General features: G+C 41.2%; 1 protein-coding gene across 1 annotated transcript in view; it reads left to right on the forward strand.

The window, feature by feature from the left end:
* The first annotated feature begins 319 nt into the window (after positions 1-319).
* Positions 320-15206, forward strand: part of ATP8B4 (ATPase phospholipid transporting 8B4 (putative)) — a 211505-nt gene continuing 196618 nt past the window's right edge. The window contains exons 1-3 of the mRNA XM_044979577.1: positions 320-887; positions 8630-8700; positions 14505-14741. The gene's annotated coding sequence lies outside the window, so the exon portion shown is untranslated. The remainder of the gene's footprint in view (positions 888-8629; positions 8701-14504; positions 14742-15206) is intronic.

The raw sequence follows: 15206 nt of genomic DNA on the forward strand, positions 1-15206 counted from the left end.
ACAGGCGGGAAGGGAAGAGCTGGGTGGGTTCTCGCGCCCCCCAGAGCACGTCGCGGGAGCAGGGTCCGGAGCTGCGGGGCAGCCGGAGTCGAGCGGCTGAGCAGGTCTCTCGCAGCGAGGAGACGAGCCCGGCGCGCGCTACCGGCAGCGCCCGGTGCTGACCGGCAGCTCCCCAGGGCCAGGAGAAAACTAGCTTCCCAGGCCTCCTAGCTACCGAGCATGCGTCCTATCATCGGCGCATGCGCCGCGCCGCCCCAGGCTCAGCCCTGCTGGGGAGCCGTAGCGGCGCACTTGGGGGAGGTGGGGGGAGGAACATGCCCCCGTGTGCTGCCATTTAACGCTCCCACCGCCAGGGCTTCCCCTGCTTCTGAGTTAAGGCCGCTAACGGGACTTCCGTCTCCGCTTCGCTCTCCTATTGGCCCCAAACACGAGCCCTGGCACGCCTGTACCCATCCCCCCCCCGGCAGTGGGAGACGGACCCCCGGGGACTGTCTGTCCTGCCTAGCCCCGCTGGCACCCTCCTCCAGCGCCCTCCGTGCATCGACAGACCTCATCCCCAGCACCCCCCCCGGTGGGGATCCTGTGCCCAAAGAGCACCCCCTGCCCTGTGAGAGTCGCCTCAGGGAGGCAGTTCCTTCCCTAATGCGCCGCAGGGCCAGAGCTCGCCGCCACCCTTCAGTGGGGAACTTTGTGCCTCAAACACCCCTTCCTGGGGTTAGCCCTCACCCACTTCCAGTGCCCCATCAGTCTGTCCCCCTGCACTGTGGAGGGCAGGCAACGTATTTACCAACATCTTCGCTCATGGTTTCTCTCGGGGGCAGAACAGCTTTAGATCCAACTTCAGGGAAGTGGGAAGCCACCCAGATGTCTGGAAGCTGAAGGTGGAGGTAAATAGTACGTCATAACCAGTCCAGTAATTAATAATGCAAAGCACATGACATATATATTAAAGAGAAGAAGAATACATTCCTGACTAAGAAATAACTGACTGTTTAGTCAGAGAACTGACAGTTTAAAGGGAATTGATTCATAGATCTTAGGTAAAGGTATCTAGGCTTGAAAAAATAAAAACTAAAAGCATGCTCCTGCAAACTTCAGTCTGTCAGTAGCTCCATAATGTTCAATAAGGCTACTCTTGGGAGTAAAGATATACTAGCAGGAATGGGGCAGAAAATATAAAACAATATTTAAAGAATCACCTCACCCAAATGCAGGGCCAGATAGAACCCAGGAAACTGGGATTTGCAGCATACCCTAAAGGCAATCAGCACTGAAATTCTGCAGACCTCCTCTGTTACATGGGAATTCTTGATGGAGAAAGTCCTGTACTGGCCCAGTCCTTACTGAACCGAGTGACTAAATCCAAAGTAGCTTCAGTGGCTTTGGATCAGGCCCTCTGAATAGACCTGCCTCAGCTGACTGTAAATGTTAGGCAGGAACATAGTATATGAAAGGTGATGGCCAAGGAAGGAGAGGTACAGCATCTTCTCCCAGTTATTGTGGGAAACCAGGAAGCTTTCCCCTTCCAATTAATTCTTACTTGAGTAGTCCCACCTACTCTCTCTTGCACATTTTTCTTTTTCAGTTCCTGATCAAATCCTCTCATTTGTCTTTATCCTATTTTCTGACCCTTTAATGCAAGTATGTACAAATATTTTTTATGTTGTGCAGACTTACTACTTTAAAAATAAGCCATTTGCTGCGAGTCCGATTGCCAGGTTGGCAGGCCAGGCACTGTCTGAAGCTTGCATTCAAAGAGGTAATATTTTGAAGCCCAGCCTTTTTAAAAACATCCTTTTTGTGTTTTTTTCTGAAGGAACATCATATTTGAACATGAACTTCTTTGAGTCCATATTCAATTAAGAAAAACAAAATATTCTATTTAAAAGGGCAACAGACCTAGCTCTGAGATGGAGAGATTTCCAAATTGGCAGTGGCAGATCCTCTGCTTGGTGTTAAAAGGTTGTGTTTAGGAAAAAAGAGCATATTTGAAACCAGGCACTATGGCCTATGTTCAAGTATAGTTGCTCTTTAAAACAGACTTCTTGTAACATCTGGAAACTCTGATTTCTGATGACAAAGAAAAACATCTGCAAACCCTAATCTCTAGTGGCAAAGAGTTCCAAATAACTATTGTTAAAATTGTTGACTTTGGCTGCTATTGACTTTAGTGGGAGCAAGGTCAGGCCCTTACTTGTTGATTTTTGAATGATGTGTGCATGGATGGGACGCTTTATTTGTTGCCATAAAATTTTTATTTTAACACCGAAAATGCATGCATAGCTATACTATGTGGAAAACTGGGTAATGGGAATTACAGTCAGTAAGTAAAACAATAGCATAATAATGTTTTATTTATATTAAAAGAGTCTAGAAAAGGAGAAAGAGAAAATAGAGATGGAGAGAAAAGATGGGAGAAAATCCTCAACTAGCCAACCAACCAAAAACAAAATAAACAAAAATCCCCTCATTTGTTGCTGTTCCCATACCGTAAGTCATGATAGTTTGGGATTTTATTAAAATATCTATATGCATATATCGACAGATAACCAAGGTCTGTCACTACCATCCACTACAGTTGTGTCTCATCTATGGTCCTTAACCAAGATCAATATCAGTGTGACTGCAGCACCATACATGACATACCTTATGAAAAGAGGAACCCTTGGTCTGTGTCCTTTTGAGGAAGAATTCCAGATGAGGGTTGTTTCCTTATTTGGGATGGCCTATGAAAAATCTCCCAAGCAATGGTCTAAGACTTATGTAGCCTTATTAAAACAAACTTTATTAAAGCCAGAGAGAGAATAGCATATTAAAACAAATGAAACAGTTTGCATAACATACCACACTCTACAACATTCAGGAAGGGAAGAGCACTTTTATTTTAGTTCAGTGAATAAAATATATCTTACATTTTCTCAGAGACTTTCTTCTTCCTGTCTGTTTCTCAGTCTGCTACTTATTCAGATAGCATTCCGTAGACACCCAGTGGGCTCTGTGTTCTGGTAATCTTGTTCCTCATGTTCTCCTTCCTTCTGATTAAATCTTCATAGTATCATAGAACTGGAAGGGATCTCGAAAGGTCATCTAGTCCAGTTTCCTGCACTGGTGGCAGGACTAAGTATTATCTAGACCATTTCTGACAGGTGTTTGTCTAACCTGCTCTTAAAAATCTCCAGTGATGGAGACTCCACATCCTCCCTAGGCAATTTATTCCAGTGCTTAATCACCCTGACAGGAAGTTTTTCCTAATGTCCAGCCTAAACTTCCCTTGTCAATTCCTTTGCTACTCAAGGTGTTTACAAAGTTCATTTTTGTGTCTAACAAATAAACCAAATTTTAAAATCTTTAAATAGGACAGTTTCGATGTAATGTGCTAATTTGTCACCTTTGTCTTTTCATCCACTCTGTCCTACAGTTTGCTGTTGCATCCTGTTCTTATTTAGCTCTCGATCTCGCAATTGGAGCTTCATGGGCAGACCACATTGTTTCTCTGAAGCCCCATTCAAGCCTTAGGCTCCAGTTGTTTAATGAACTCCATGAGCGTGCAGGGGTTATGGCTGAAGATGTGGAGATGTGTCTGGTAAAAAGATTCTAGGTCTCCAAGTGCTTAGGAATATACTATAGAGCATTGGGAATTTGGAGCAAAGTAACTAATATTTGTATTCCAGTTCTTTGATTCCAGACATAGTGTGTATACAGTCTGGTAGAAAAAAAGCCAGGCACCAGGGGAAGAGACTAGGGCTTAGTCTGGGGATGTTCCTTATTTTGGCAAATGGGGTTAGATCCTCAGAGAAGCTTTTCAGCCATCGCTGAGAACCCTTGGTGGGGGAATAGAGGAATTAGAGTCCAGGGTAGGAAAAGCCCCAGCCAGTTGGACAGCAGAAGAGTCTGAGAGAAAGAAAGCCAAGAAGGGAAAGTTGGAACAGCCTAGGTGGATATTTCTTCTTGATTTTTCTAGGAATCCTGGCTAAGGAAAAACTTAAGCCTTGTATACTGGCTGAGTAAAGTCTCCCTCCAACCCCCACCCCCAAATGATTAATGACATTGAATTGCAGTTGAGAAAATCATGCTGGGACTGCTGAGAACTTGCAAACTGATAGTCAGCCCCTGCAGCTGAAAGAATATTTTTCATTTTACTGTAATGGGAATCTGGTATTGCATGATATTCCACAGTTTCCATTATGTTCTTTCATTTTCACATTCAGATAAACTTCTAAAACCTTCATGTTTTAGGGGCATGGATTGAATTTTTTTGTGCTTGGTATTTGCTTAATACTTATTTATTTAGCTAGGGTTGGATAAACATGAGTACAATCTTTTCCAGCAATAATGCTTTCTTCATTGGCAGAAGGAAATCTTTTGAACAGGGTTACCACAAAAGCAGCTGAAGTTTGAAATAAAGCATACATTTAATCCTCAATGAAGAGTAGTGTCTTTACTTAATTTAGGGGGGAGGGAATTAAAATTATTATTAATAATAAATTAGTTGAAAAGTCACTTCCAGTCGTGCTTTCTGAGAGCCTAATTGAGTGCTGCTCACTTAATCACAAGGAATAATCCTCCCTGTGGGGCCTGAATCAGGGTTTGAGGCTGAAAAGCTGCTGTTTAAAAGCAATTATGCCTCATTAAAACACAACAAAATACTACCCTCCAGCATAACATCAGGCACACAAGAAAGTGATGGGGTGGGGAGAAGGAGGAATGGATTATGAAATCTTAGATTTTCTCCACAACTTGGACTGCATTATACAAATTCTAAGCTTTTACTTAAAAAAAACAAACAACCCAACTTCATTGTGAAAATACAACCAATTGATAAAAACTGTCTCAAGTGAAATAATTGCAGTAAAGGAGGAAACTTGCCTTTCCTTGTTCCATTCACATCAATAAGATGGGAACAAGAAGTCTTAGGTAGGACAATTTAAAATGTTAACATTAATAAACAGTATTTTTTTCTATTAACTTTTTAAAAACACAAGGATTAAATGTAGAAATCTATGTTGTTGGAAGAATAAGTCTGTGCAATTAAAAGTCACATTAAATAATTTAATCTTCCAAAATAAATGTTAGACTGGGCCCTGCTGATGCACAATATTTCTGTTCCTGTTTTTATTTTTTTCTGGTTAATTATCACTTAATATGTTACTACTTATATGAAAAAGCATATCATAAAATATACAAGTTATGCAGTACAGGAACTGTAAAATTGCGGTTGGAACCTTAACTCACACATATCTTGACTAGACATTTTTAGCTGTCCATCTTTAATGTAGCTTTAATGATGAGTTTTTCACGTTCTTTGAACTGGCTCTACTACAGCAGGGTGGAGCCCCATTGTCTTCAACTGAAGTTCATGCAGGGGCAAATGTTTACCCGTATGGATCCAATTGCGGGACCAGGGCCTTAATTACATTTGTTCCTGGAAAGTATATGGTGTTGAATGGCAGTGCTTTGCATTTTGTTTTTCCTATGGTTAAAACCCAAAGACATAGAATAAAAGTAGTTGTTGCGAGCCCATTTTCTGGCAGTCACACCACTGGAACAGTTATATTCCTCAGAACCTGACTCAAAAACCTGTCCGAAAAAAACACCTAAATTAATAGGAGTACTTGTGGCACCTTAAAGACTAACAAATTTATTGAAGCATGAGCTTTCGTGAGCTACAGCTCACTTCTTCGGATGCATAGAATGGAACACACAGACAGGAGATATTTATACATACAGAGAACATGAAAAGGTGGAAGTATGCATACCAACAGGCAGAGTCTAATCAATTGAGATGAGCTATCGTCAGCAGGAGGAAAAAAACTGTTTGAAGTGATAATTAAGATGGCCCATAGAAGGTGTGAGGAGAACTTAACATAGGGAAATAGATTCAATTAATGTAATGACCCAACCATTCCCAGTCTTTGTTTAGACCACAGGTAATTGTGTCTAGTTTGCATATTAATTCGAGTTCAGCAGTTTCTCTTTGGAGTCTGTTTTTGAAGTTTTTTAAATTAATATTAATAGTTTTCTGAACATCCACTAGATGGCAGCTGAACCTCATGAATGACTGTGTCTGCTTGCAGATAGGTCATTTTAAAGGGAGTAGTCATTAACTCTTGAAGAAACCATATCTAATCCAGCTTTCAACAGATGGTATCTCAGATCAAACCAGATAACATATTCAGTGAGTGTTCACATCATTTTCAGATTTATCACTATTTCTCTTTTTTCATATGGGGTCCACTGCTGATTTGCTGGGGAAGAATCTTTATCTATCCTTCACTTTCTCATTTTAATGTGCATGGTTTGCTTCTTTTAAGAAGAACCCTAAAATACTATGTTAAGGACAAGAAATAACATAGCTAGTTTTATGCTAGAGCTGTCTGTTGGTTTAGGTATAATAAGATGTTGCATGTCATTCCCAGAATTCATAAAATTTAGGTAGGTGTGTTTTGTTTTGACGACTTTCTTCATACAACAGAAACAAGGTATTAGAACAAGAACAAGAACAAGCAAGGTTTTAGGGATTGGTAGAGAGTTCATTGAACATATATTAATGCTGTTGTATTCTGCTTCCTTTAGGTATTCCCCATTACAAACACCAGGCCTAGTTGCAGAGAAAATTCTTGATAGGTAAATTGTAAAGTCAGGTCAGGACTGGAGAAGATAGAGAGATTTTATGTGTATATATCTTTATTGGTATAGAGGGCCATACTCAATGTATTTGCTTCACTTTCCTATCTGAAGGCCCAGTCTTGCGTTAAAGTCAGTGAGGACTTTGGATGTGCAAGGAATGCAAAATTGGCTCTGTGTTTGTTAAAGAATAGGATGGATAGTGTTTATTGTTTGGAGTGCTTGGCTGTGGTTTTCTGTTGCCTGCCCTTTTACTGTGACTGGGAGTGGATGTAGAATGGAATTTACCTGGCTAAGCCTGCCCATCTCAGACAAGCTCTATTTTTCAGTAGACTTTTTTAGAGGGTATAATGCTAGGGTTTCACATGGAACAGGTATCAGTGACCCTTACCTCTTTGGCTAAAAATGTGGGGAGAAAAGATATGTTCATATAGCTAATGTAATTCTAAAACTTAAACAGGGTCTGCAAAGCAGCACACTCAGACTTCTCTCCCTTTTCTGATCGATGCTTTTCCAATCTGTTTGCAGAAAGTACATCCCAATGAAAATATTTTTCTCATTTGGGTCCCTGTAGGCCAGTGGTTCTCAACCTATTTATCGTTGTGGGCCGCATGTTACCTGGGCCTCAGGTTGAGAACCACAGCGCCCCCCACCCCCAAACCCCTGCCCAGAGACCCCTATGCCCAGCATCTCCTGCCCAGAGACCCTTCCACAGAGTGGAGCCCGAGGGGGGGGGCAGGTGGCAGGGACCTTGGACCCTCCTGTCTGGGCTGGGTGACAGCCCTGACCCTGGACCCGACTGCACGGGGCTGAGTGGGAGGGCAGCTGGGTGGCAGCCCGGACCCCAACTTCATGGGCCGTCTGGCAGTCCTGATGCTGACCCTGGACCCCAACCCCATGGGGCAGCCCCCAGGCCCTGTGGGGCTGGGCGGCAGACATGGATCCTGGACCCTGCAGCGCTGGGACCGGCAGCGCCGGACCCCTGTCATGGTGGGCTGGGTGGTGACTTCAACCCCACCGTGCCAGGCCGGGCAGCCCAGATCCTGCTGTGCTGGGCAGCCAGGCAGCTGGGAACCTGGACTCCATGCAGCCAGGTGGCCTTTAGCACACAGCTGGGCCATATGCAGCCAGTGAGTTGAGAACTGCTGCTGTAGACTAATAAAGAGGAAGAGTTCAGATAGTAGAGGAGTGAAATGTGCCCAATGTGGAATTAAAACATAAGAATAGTAATATCTTATATTTATATAGTGCCTGTATTCCAAAGTACTTTATAGACTATGGGTTAGTTCCTTATTTATGCCAGCTATTTCATCACAGGAATAAACTGGTTACAAGGCCCTTGGTGACAGAAAGTTTACAGAAGATGCTGTTGTAGTGCATGGCAGCACTAACCTATGGGTAACCTACGGGCAGCCAGTGTTGCCCCCAAGGGTTAGGGGTGTGTGTGCGCGCATAGCTAAGTTAATTAGGGGGATGGGCTAACCTAATTTAGTGTATCCTACTGAAGCCTCTGAAGATCACAGTGGAAATTTAAAGCTTCCCTCCCCAAGTTTAACCCCTGAGGAAGGACAGTGGTAGAAACAGTGCTTGCTCTGTGTCAAATTGAATGCCCTCTGGGACACTGGAAGCCTCTGTGGTAAAGGGAGGTGTGATTTGCATATTAGCCAGTGTGGGTGAATCTAGCCAGTTTGAAACCAACATAACTTCATTCACCAATGAATTCAGCCATCCCTGTGGTAAAGGTGTAAAGTCAATCACAAACGTAACTTATAACAATGCGCCTGATGGCATAGTTTTTTTTTTTTTGGTTGTAGAACTAGGACAAACCCCTGCTAGTATGAAGGAGGCATAGACAGGTTATCCAAGATATAGAAACCACATAATGTAAATTAAAGCATCAGTCATGCATTTGTGAGAGGTGTTTTTTTTTTTTTTTTCCTTTTCCAGTTCTGAGTCTGGTTTTCCACAGTGGCAGTGAATTGATCTTTGCATTCTTGTTTCTTAGGCCTGTGAAACTGGGGGAAGAAATAAAGCTGGACCACATCCGTCTGTTTGCAGTTTATTCTTGGAACGGTGGTAAGGGCTTTGAACTCAGTTGTATCACTTTTGGTCTTTAAGCATAGAAAGTGGTCAAGGTGTCTAACAACTCCCACCACTAGAGAGAGAGAGTGCCTGTGTAAGAAGGAAGGTGAAGTAGATAGTAGAGTAATGGAGTAGGTGGGGAGAAAAACATTTTTCTCGGGTGGTCTGGGAAAGAAGTGGGTGATAGCTTGAGCTCCCTAAAGTAGGGTGAAAGGAGCTTTTATGCAATACACTTTATGTTTATCTTTTTATTTATAAGGTCATAGCACAAACCTGGTTTTTGCTTTTAGATTTTCATAGAACTATAGCTTAAAATTGTATACAATTTCTTCTTTTAAAATGATTTTCTGTCTTAACATACATTTATTGATTTCCAAAGTAAGTTAATCGGAAGAGGTAACTCTATTTTTAAAATGCAGTATTTGATCAAGTACTCAAATTTAAGAGTGTTGGGGACCACCTCCTAAAATGTTTAGCGATAGGATTTCCCTTGGAAAAATTCATTGGTGTTTAGTGATACAAAGTTCTGGAAACTTTGGAACCAAGGGAGTTAATAACTTTCGTTTCTAGAAACACAGAAATTCTGGTGGTTTTACGTAAACTATAAAGCATTACTAGATAAGGGCCTAACCTGCAGTGTTTTGATTTATATCTGAATTATGCCAAAGGTTGGGGATGTCTGGATCCGGGGAAGGGGGGAGGAGAGACTAGCCACCTATAAAGTCTGGATGTGTGGCTGAACTTCTCCAAAGTGTTGTGGGTTGGTTGATCCAGAGTTTTAGTTTGGGCCCTAACTAGTTTGGGCCCTGTGTTAGGTAGCACAGAATGAAACAACAAAATCATGAACTCTGAATAGCGATAGCCACTATATTATCTAAATGCTTAAATCAACAAAGGTGGCCTAAGTGCAAAAACAATTTGAGGGTTAAAAGAAAACCAGATCACATAGGCAACATCAAAGAAAAAAATAACTGTACAAAAATACTTCTATGGATATATCTTCCCATACAATATTGAAATACATCCAATTCAAAGATTGCAGCTTTTTCAAAACGGACATAGAGGAGAAGCAAAATAACTGCTTTATTAATTTTTGTTGTGCTTTAATATCTGCATGGCTGTAATACTAGTATACTGGCTCTGCAGGGGAAGCACAGGCAGCTGGTACAAGAGGAGTGTATTCTTTTTACTCCCCACCTCTCCTTCCAGAAGTAACATCAGCTAGATTGGAGGGGGAGCAACGGTCCTCTCTGCCCTTCTGTTACATGCAAATCCTTTTGTTTTTATTTATTTATTATTTTTACAAAATCAGTGCAATGGTGTTTACAAAGAGAGCATATTTTCATTTGTAAGGAAGAGCTAATCTAACAGTCTAACTGCATGGATGTGCATGGTAAGGTACAATTTTATACAGCGCTTACGGTCGTTATCCTAAGTTATTTCAATGGCAGACCACGTATAGGTAGCAAGTGTATAGAAGAGATTGTGGTATTCTACTTTGAAATCTTTTCAGAATCAGAAAATGATACATTATAATACTAAATATGTAATCTCTGGCTTGTGCAATTCAGCGTATCTATGAGTGCCAAACACATGGCCTCCATAAGTCCTACTGTAAAAGCAGATGGGGTGGTCCTGTTTACTTAAACTCCATGACTGAGTATGCATGTTTAGCATCACAGTAATCAACACAATGTGAAAAATGCAGAACCAGATTTCTTTGTTGTTCATCTAGGTGCCATGCTTGTGCCAATAGTGTGGAAAAATGTGCCTTTCTGCAGCAAGGAAGCTATATCTAAAGTGAAAATAGGTACTGAATGTGTTAGAAATAGTATTGTGGCAGTGATGCATCTACTGTGCAGAACTAGAAAATGTACATAGAAATATACTAGAAAATATACATAATAACATGGTGGTGTCCCTGGGAAACAATAGGGAAGCGATTGGCCGAACCTGTGGACGTGGCAGGTACACAAACTGGCCCGGCCTGCCAGAGGCTTTCCCCGCACAAGCGGCGGAACAAGTTTGGGAACCACTGCTCTAGTCTAAAATGCTCAGAATATGATGTTGAACAATATACACATGGTGCTAATAGCTGATGATGAAAGCTCCTTGGGAACTTTGGCGGGATATTAGGATGCTCATTTGAACCTTCTGAGCCTCTTTGATAGCCTGTTCTCATGATATTTCTCTTTCTCATGAGATTTCCATTTTCTGGTCAGGCTGGAAATACTGTAGGAATAGAACTGTCTGAAGGTAAGGATTTCCAGTTCTGATATTTTGAAATTTCCCATGAACTGGAAGTCTTGAAAAAAATTCATTTCAGAAAGAGTATGAAATCCCTGGGGTCCCTTAGCTGGGAGCAGTCCACAATTTTGGATTTTTTTTTTTTGAAACTCTGTTTCATGAGAAATGTTATGACCAGCTCTACACAGGAAGAGATTTTAGTTCAGATTAGAAAAGATGTGTGAAGAAATGGAAAAAAGTGTGTGTGTGAGGGTGGGTAGGCAAGGAAGCCAACTAAACCTATTTAAATCTTGAAAATGAAGTTCTTCTTTGATCCCAATTGAATTGCTCATCCCTGCTAAGAAATTTTTGTAATGAGTGGGAAGGGTCAGTTTCGATAACATCTTTGAAAACCTCCACTTGTATGTTGTTTCTATACTACCAAAAATGGCAAATTTGAAAAATATTATTCTGTTGTTGAGAGGACAATTTCATACAAGGTTTAATTATTAGTATTGTTGACATAATAACTTTTAAATGGCAGCTGTGACACTACATTACTGGGTGTCAAATATCAGAGGGGTAGCCGTGTTAGTCTGGATCTGTAAAAGCAGCAAAGAGTCCTGTGGCACCTTATAGACTAACAGACGTATTGGAGCATGAGCTTTCGTGGGTGAATACCCACTTCGTCGGGTATGAATACCCATGCATAGAAATATACTAGAAAATATACATAATAACATGGTGGTCAGGGCTTTCTTTTTGTATATATTGTAATGAATAAGGCTATGATTATGTTACAGAGATCACGGAAGTCACGGAATCCATGACTTCCATTGACCTCCATGACATTTTCTGCCCTGGGGCTGGAGCTCCCAGCCCTTGCCCTGTTGGGGGGACCCTGCAGCTGCCCAGCCACAGTGAGAGGACCCCTGCAGCTGCCCAGCCGCGGCAGGGGCTGGAGGACCCTGAATCTGCCCAGCCCCACGGAGCTCCCACACACTGCAGCCGTTGGGGACCCGGGAGCCCCAGCAGCAGTGGGTGCTGAACCCACCTACTCCTTTTGTCAGGGATAGTTTTAGTGAAAGTTAGGGTCAGGTCCTGGACCATGAATTTTTGTTTATTGCCTGTGACCTGTCCCGGACTTTTACTAAAAGTATCCATGGCAAAAACTTAGCCTCAGTAATGAGTAATATAGGTTATATACTTTGCTCATTATGGTATGTACTACTGAAATGAGTAATCTCTGTAAATGTTCCCTAGTGTGCTTTAATGTAGTACTTTTTCCAACAGCACCACATTAAAGAACACTAGGAAATATTTAGTGTGCACCAGCAGGGTCTGCACAGACCAATTAATGCATAACATGTTAGCATGCTTCAAAAATCACACCAGTGTAGTCTGCATTAGTGCTCTGTGTAGACAAGCACATAGCTACAAGTAACTATTTCTGATGTTTTTCCTGATATTTATTGACTAAACACTGATTTTTTTTTTTAGAAAAATTGGCGATTGTTTTATTGGTGTTTATTGGTTAAAACCTAAAATCAGAAGCCCTACATATATTTTCAAGTGCTTTGTCCAGTCTGGCTTTAATTTTCCAAATGACGGGGTTTCTATCAGATTCGTTCACAGGCTGTTTTACAGTCCAAGACAGGGGTAGGCAACCTACGGCACGCATGCCAAAGGTGGCACGCAAGCTGATTTTCAGTGGCACTCATACTGCCCAGGTCCTGGCCACCGGTCTGGGGGCTCTGCATTTTAATTTAATTTTAAATGAAGCTTCTTAAACATTTTAAAAACCTTATTTACTTCACATACAACAACAGTATATTATAGACTTATAGAAAGAGACCTTCTAAAAACGTTAAAATGTATTACTGGCACGCGAAACTTTAAATTAGAGTGAATAAATGAAGACTTGGCACCCCACTTCTGAAAGGTTGCTGACCCCTGGTCTAAGAGATCTTGCAGTCAGGGAAAGTTTTCTGAGCGCCTAATTTTTTTTCTTTTCTTAATTTAATCCATTATTCTTAGTTATCCCCTCTTGTCCCTCCTTAATGTTTATACCCTTTAAAAATTTGTAGACGTTTATAATGTCCCACCCTTATCATTGCATAGCCAAACTACACATATTTAGCTCATTTAATTTTTCTCAGTAAATCAATCTTTTCAGCACCCTAATCATTTTGTTGCTATTTTCTGAACTTAATCCAATTTCACATCTTTTGATATAGAACATAATGCACTTCTAATGTGATCTCACCAAAGCCATGTGCGTAGAGTGTAAATTATCACCTCTCTGATTTGTGGCATGATTCCTCTGCATATACAACGCCAAACAACATTGGCTTTTTTTCCTTCGTCAGATATACTACGTTGAAAATTCCTATCTAATTTGCTGTCTACAATTACCCCAGTGGATCTCTTTTGGCCACCCACTACTTTTGAAATTTTTTCCTACCATTGAATATCTCTGTTTTGCATTGCTCTTTCCCCAGATGCATTATCTCACATTTATCCAAATTGATTTTTAGGATAAGCATATTTGTTTCATTTGAATAAGACCTATGGCAGTTATACAGCTTGGAGACGATTTTTATGAGTGTATGGGATGGAAAAGGTGTTCCCTCCAGCTGGCTTTACAGTATGTCTGCCCTGCAGTTGAAGGTGTGATTGCAACATGGGTAGACATATCCAAGTTAGCTTTAATAAGTACCAGTAGCAGTGAAGCCATGGCAGCAGACTTCAGTGTTGACTAACCACCCAAATGAGTATTTGGGATATTGGGTGGGCTTGTGCAGCCTGTTCTGAAGCCTGTGCTGCTGCAGCTTCACTGCTATTAATATTCACTCTAACTAGATTAAAGCTAGCTCCGGGTCTGTTTACACATGCTGCAGTCACACCTCTGATTGCAGTGTAGACATATCCTTTGAGTTAGCAGAGGTTATTTTAAAATCAACTTTGTTTTTACAGTATCTTGCATTCGTTTTAGGTTACATCTGTTTTAGTTTGTTTGTGCTGTCTGTGTTCACTGTTGGGATTTTTGCTTTTTCACTAATAAAGCAGGGAGGTTGATTTCTCCTTTCCTCACCTGTCTTTAAAGGGGTCTATGCAAAGATGTAGCACTAGAATTAGCTTCCTCATTTCTTTTGAGTGTTATTTTATCCTTCCATTATGCAGCAATTTGGAGAGGCTTGCTGTAGATGTCCTTTTGGCCAACCAACTGTGTAGGTAACACGTGTAACTTACTACATTTCTTATAGCCCTGCAATACAACATACTTTGATAAAATGGACATATGCTAGATGCTGTTGGCTCAAAGTAAAGAAAAGCTGCTGTTATAAGTGTAAGATTAACTAAACTAAGTACAAAGTAATTGATTATAGGGGATGGATGGAGGTGTTCTGTTTTCTCTCTGATCAAGTATCTGGTTACATCTCTTGGGATAAGACCCTATTATGTTTGCTTTTGAAGCCATTTTGTATATTTGGATCTGTCCTAATCTTCATTTTGGTTTGTATGAAAGTACTTGTGTCCAAACTTTGCTCTCTGTTTTATTTTAATACTAGGGTGGATCAACTTTTCAGTCTATTTGTATCCGGGAAGTTGAGGCCGAGTCTATGATTGCGAGAGAAAGATGCATTTGGAGGAGTCATTTCTTGGGCTTTTTGTGGTTGTGGCCTTCCTGCGTGTTTAGAATCGTGCTTCTTTACTACCACGTGGATGGTTAAGTGACTGTTACAGAAAAACAAAATGAAACAAAAGGCAAAAGAGCAAAACTTGTACCCTGAAGCCACGATTTCTAGGTGAATAATTCTACATTTCACTATCACATTATGTTAGTAATCCATTTACAGCTGTCTTGTTGGTGTCATCTGTTCGATAAAATGTAAAAGCTGAGAGAATTTTCTTTCATACATAAATTCTTTTTTAAATGTTGTGGTTAGGAAGGGTTCTATGATTTAAAGGTTTTACTTGACTCTGTAGATTGGGATGGGGAACAGTGGTGACTTTTTTTTAGTAATTTATTTATAGTTCTTCAGCTCTGGTTCTTCCTAACTTCCAACAGAGCTGTGTTGACCAATTCTGAATTGAGGTCCTTACACACACAGCATAGGTTTTTCTAGTTAGGTGGCTGGAACTTTAATGGCTGTTTTATTTATACTAACTTTTTTTGGGAGGGTGGAGGTCAAACCAATAAACTATGTGGCAGACTGGAGTACTCTGACTGCAGCCATGCTTTATCAATTGTTGCCTCCTCCTTTTCCTGG

Source organism: Mauremys mutica, chromosome 11, assembly GCF_020497125.1.
Source record: "Mauremys mutica isolate MM-2020 ecotype Southern chromosome 11, ASM2049712v1, whole genome shotgun sequence".
Taxonomy (NCBI): domain Eukaryota; kingdom Metazoa; phylum Chordata; order Testudines; family Geoemydidae; genus Mauremys; species Mauremys mutica.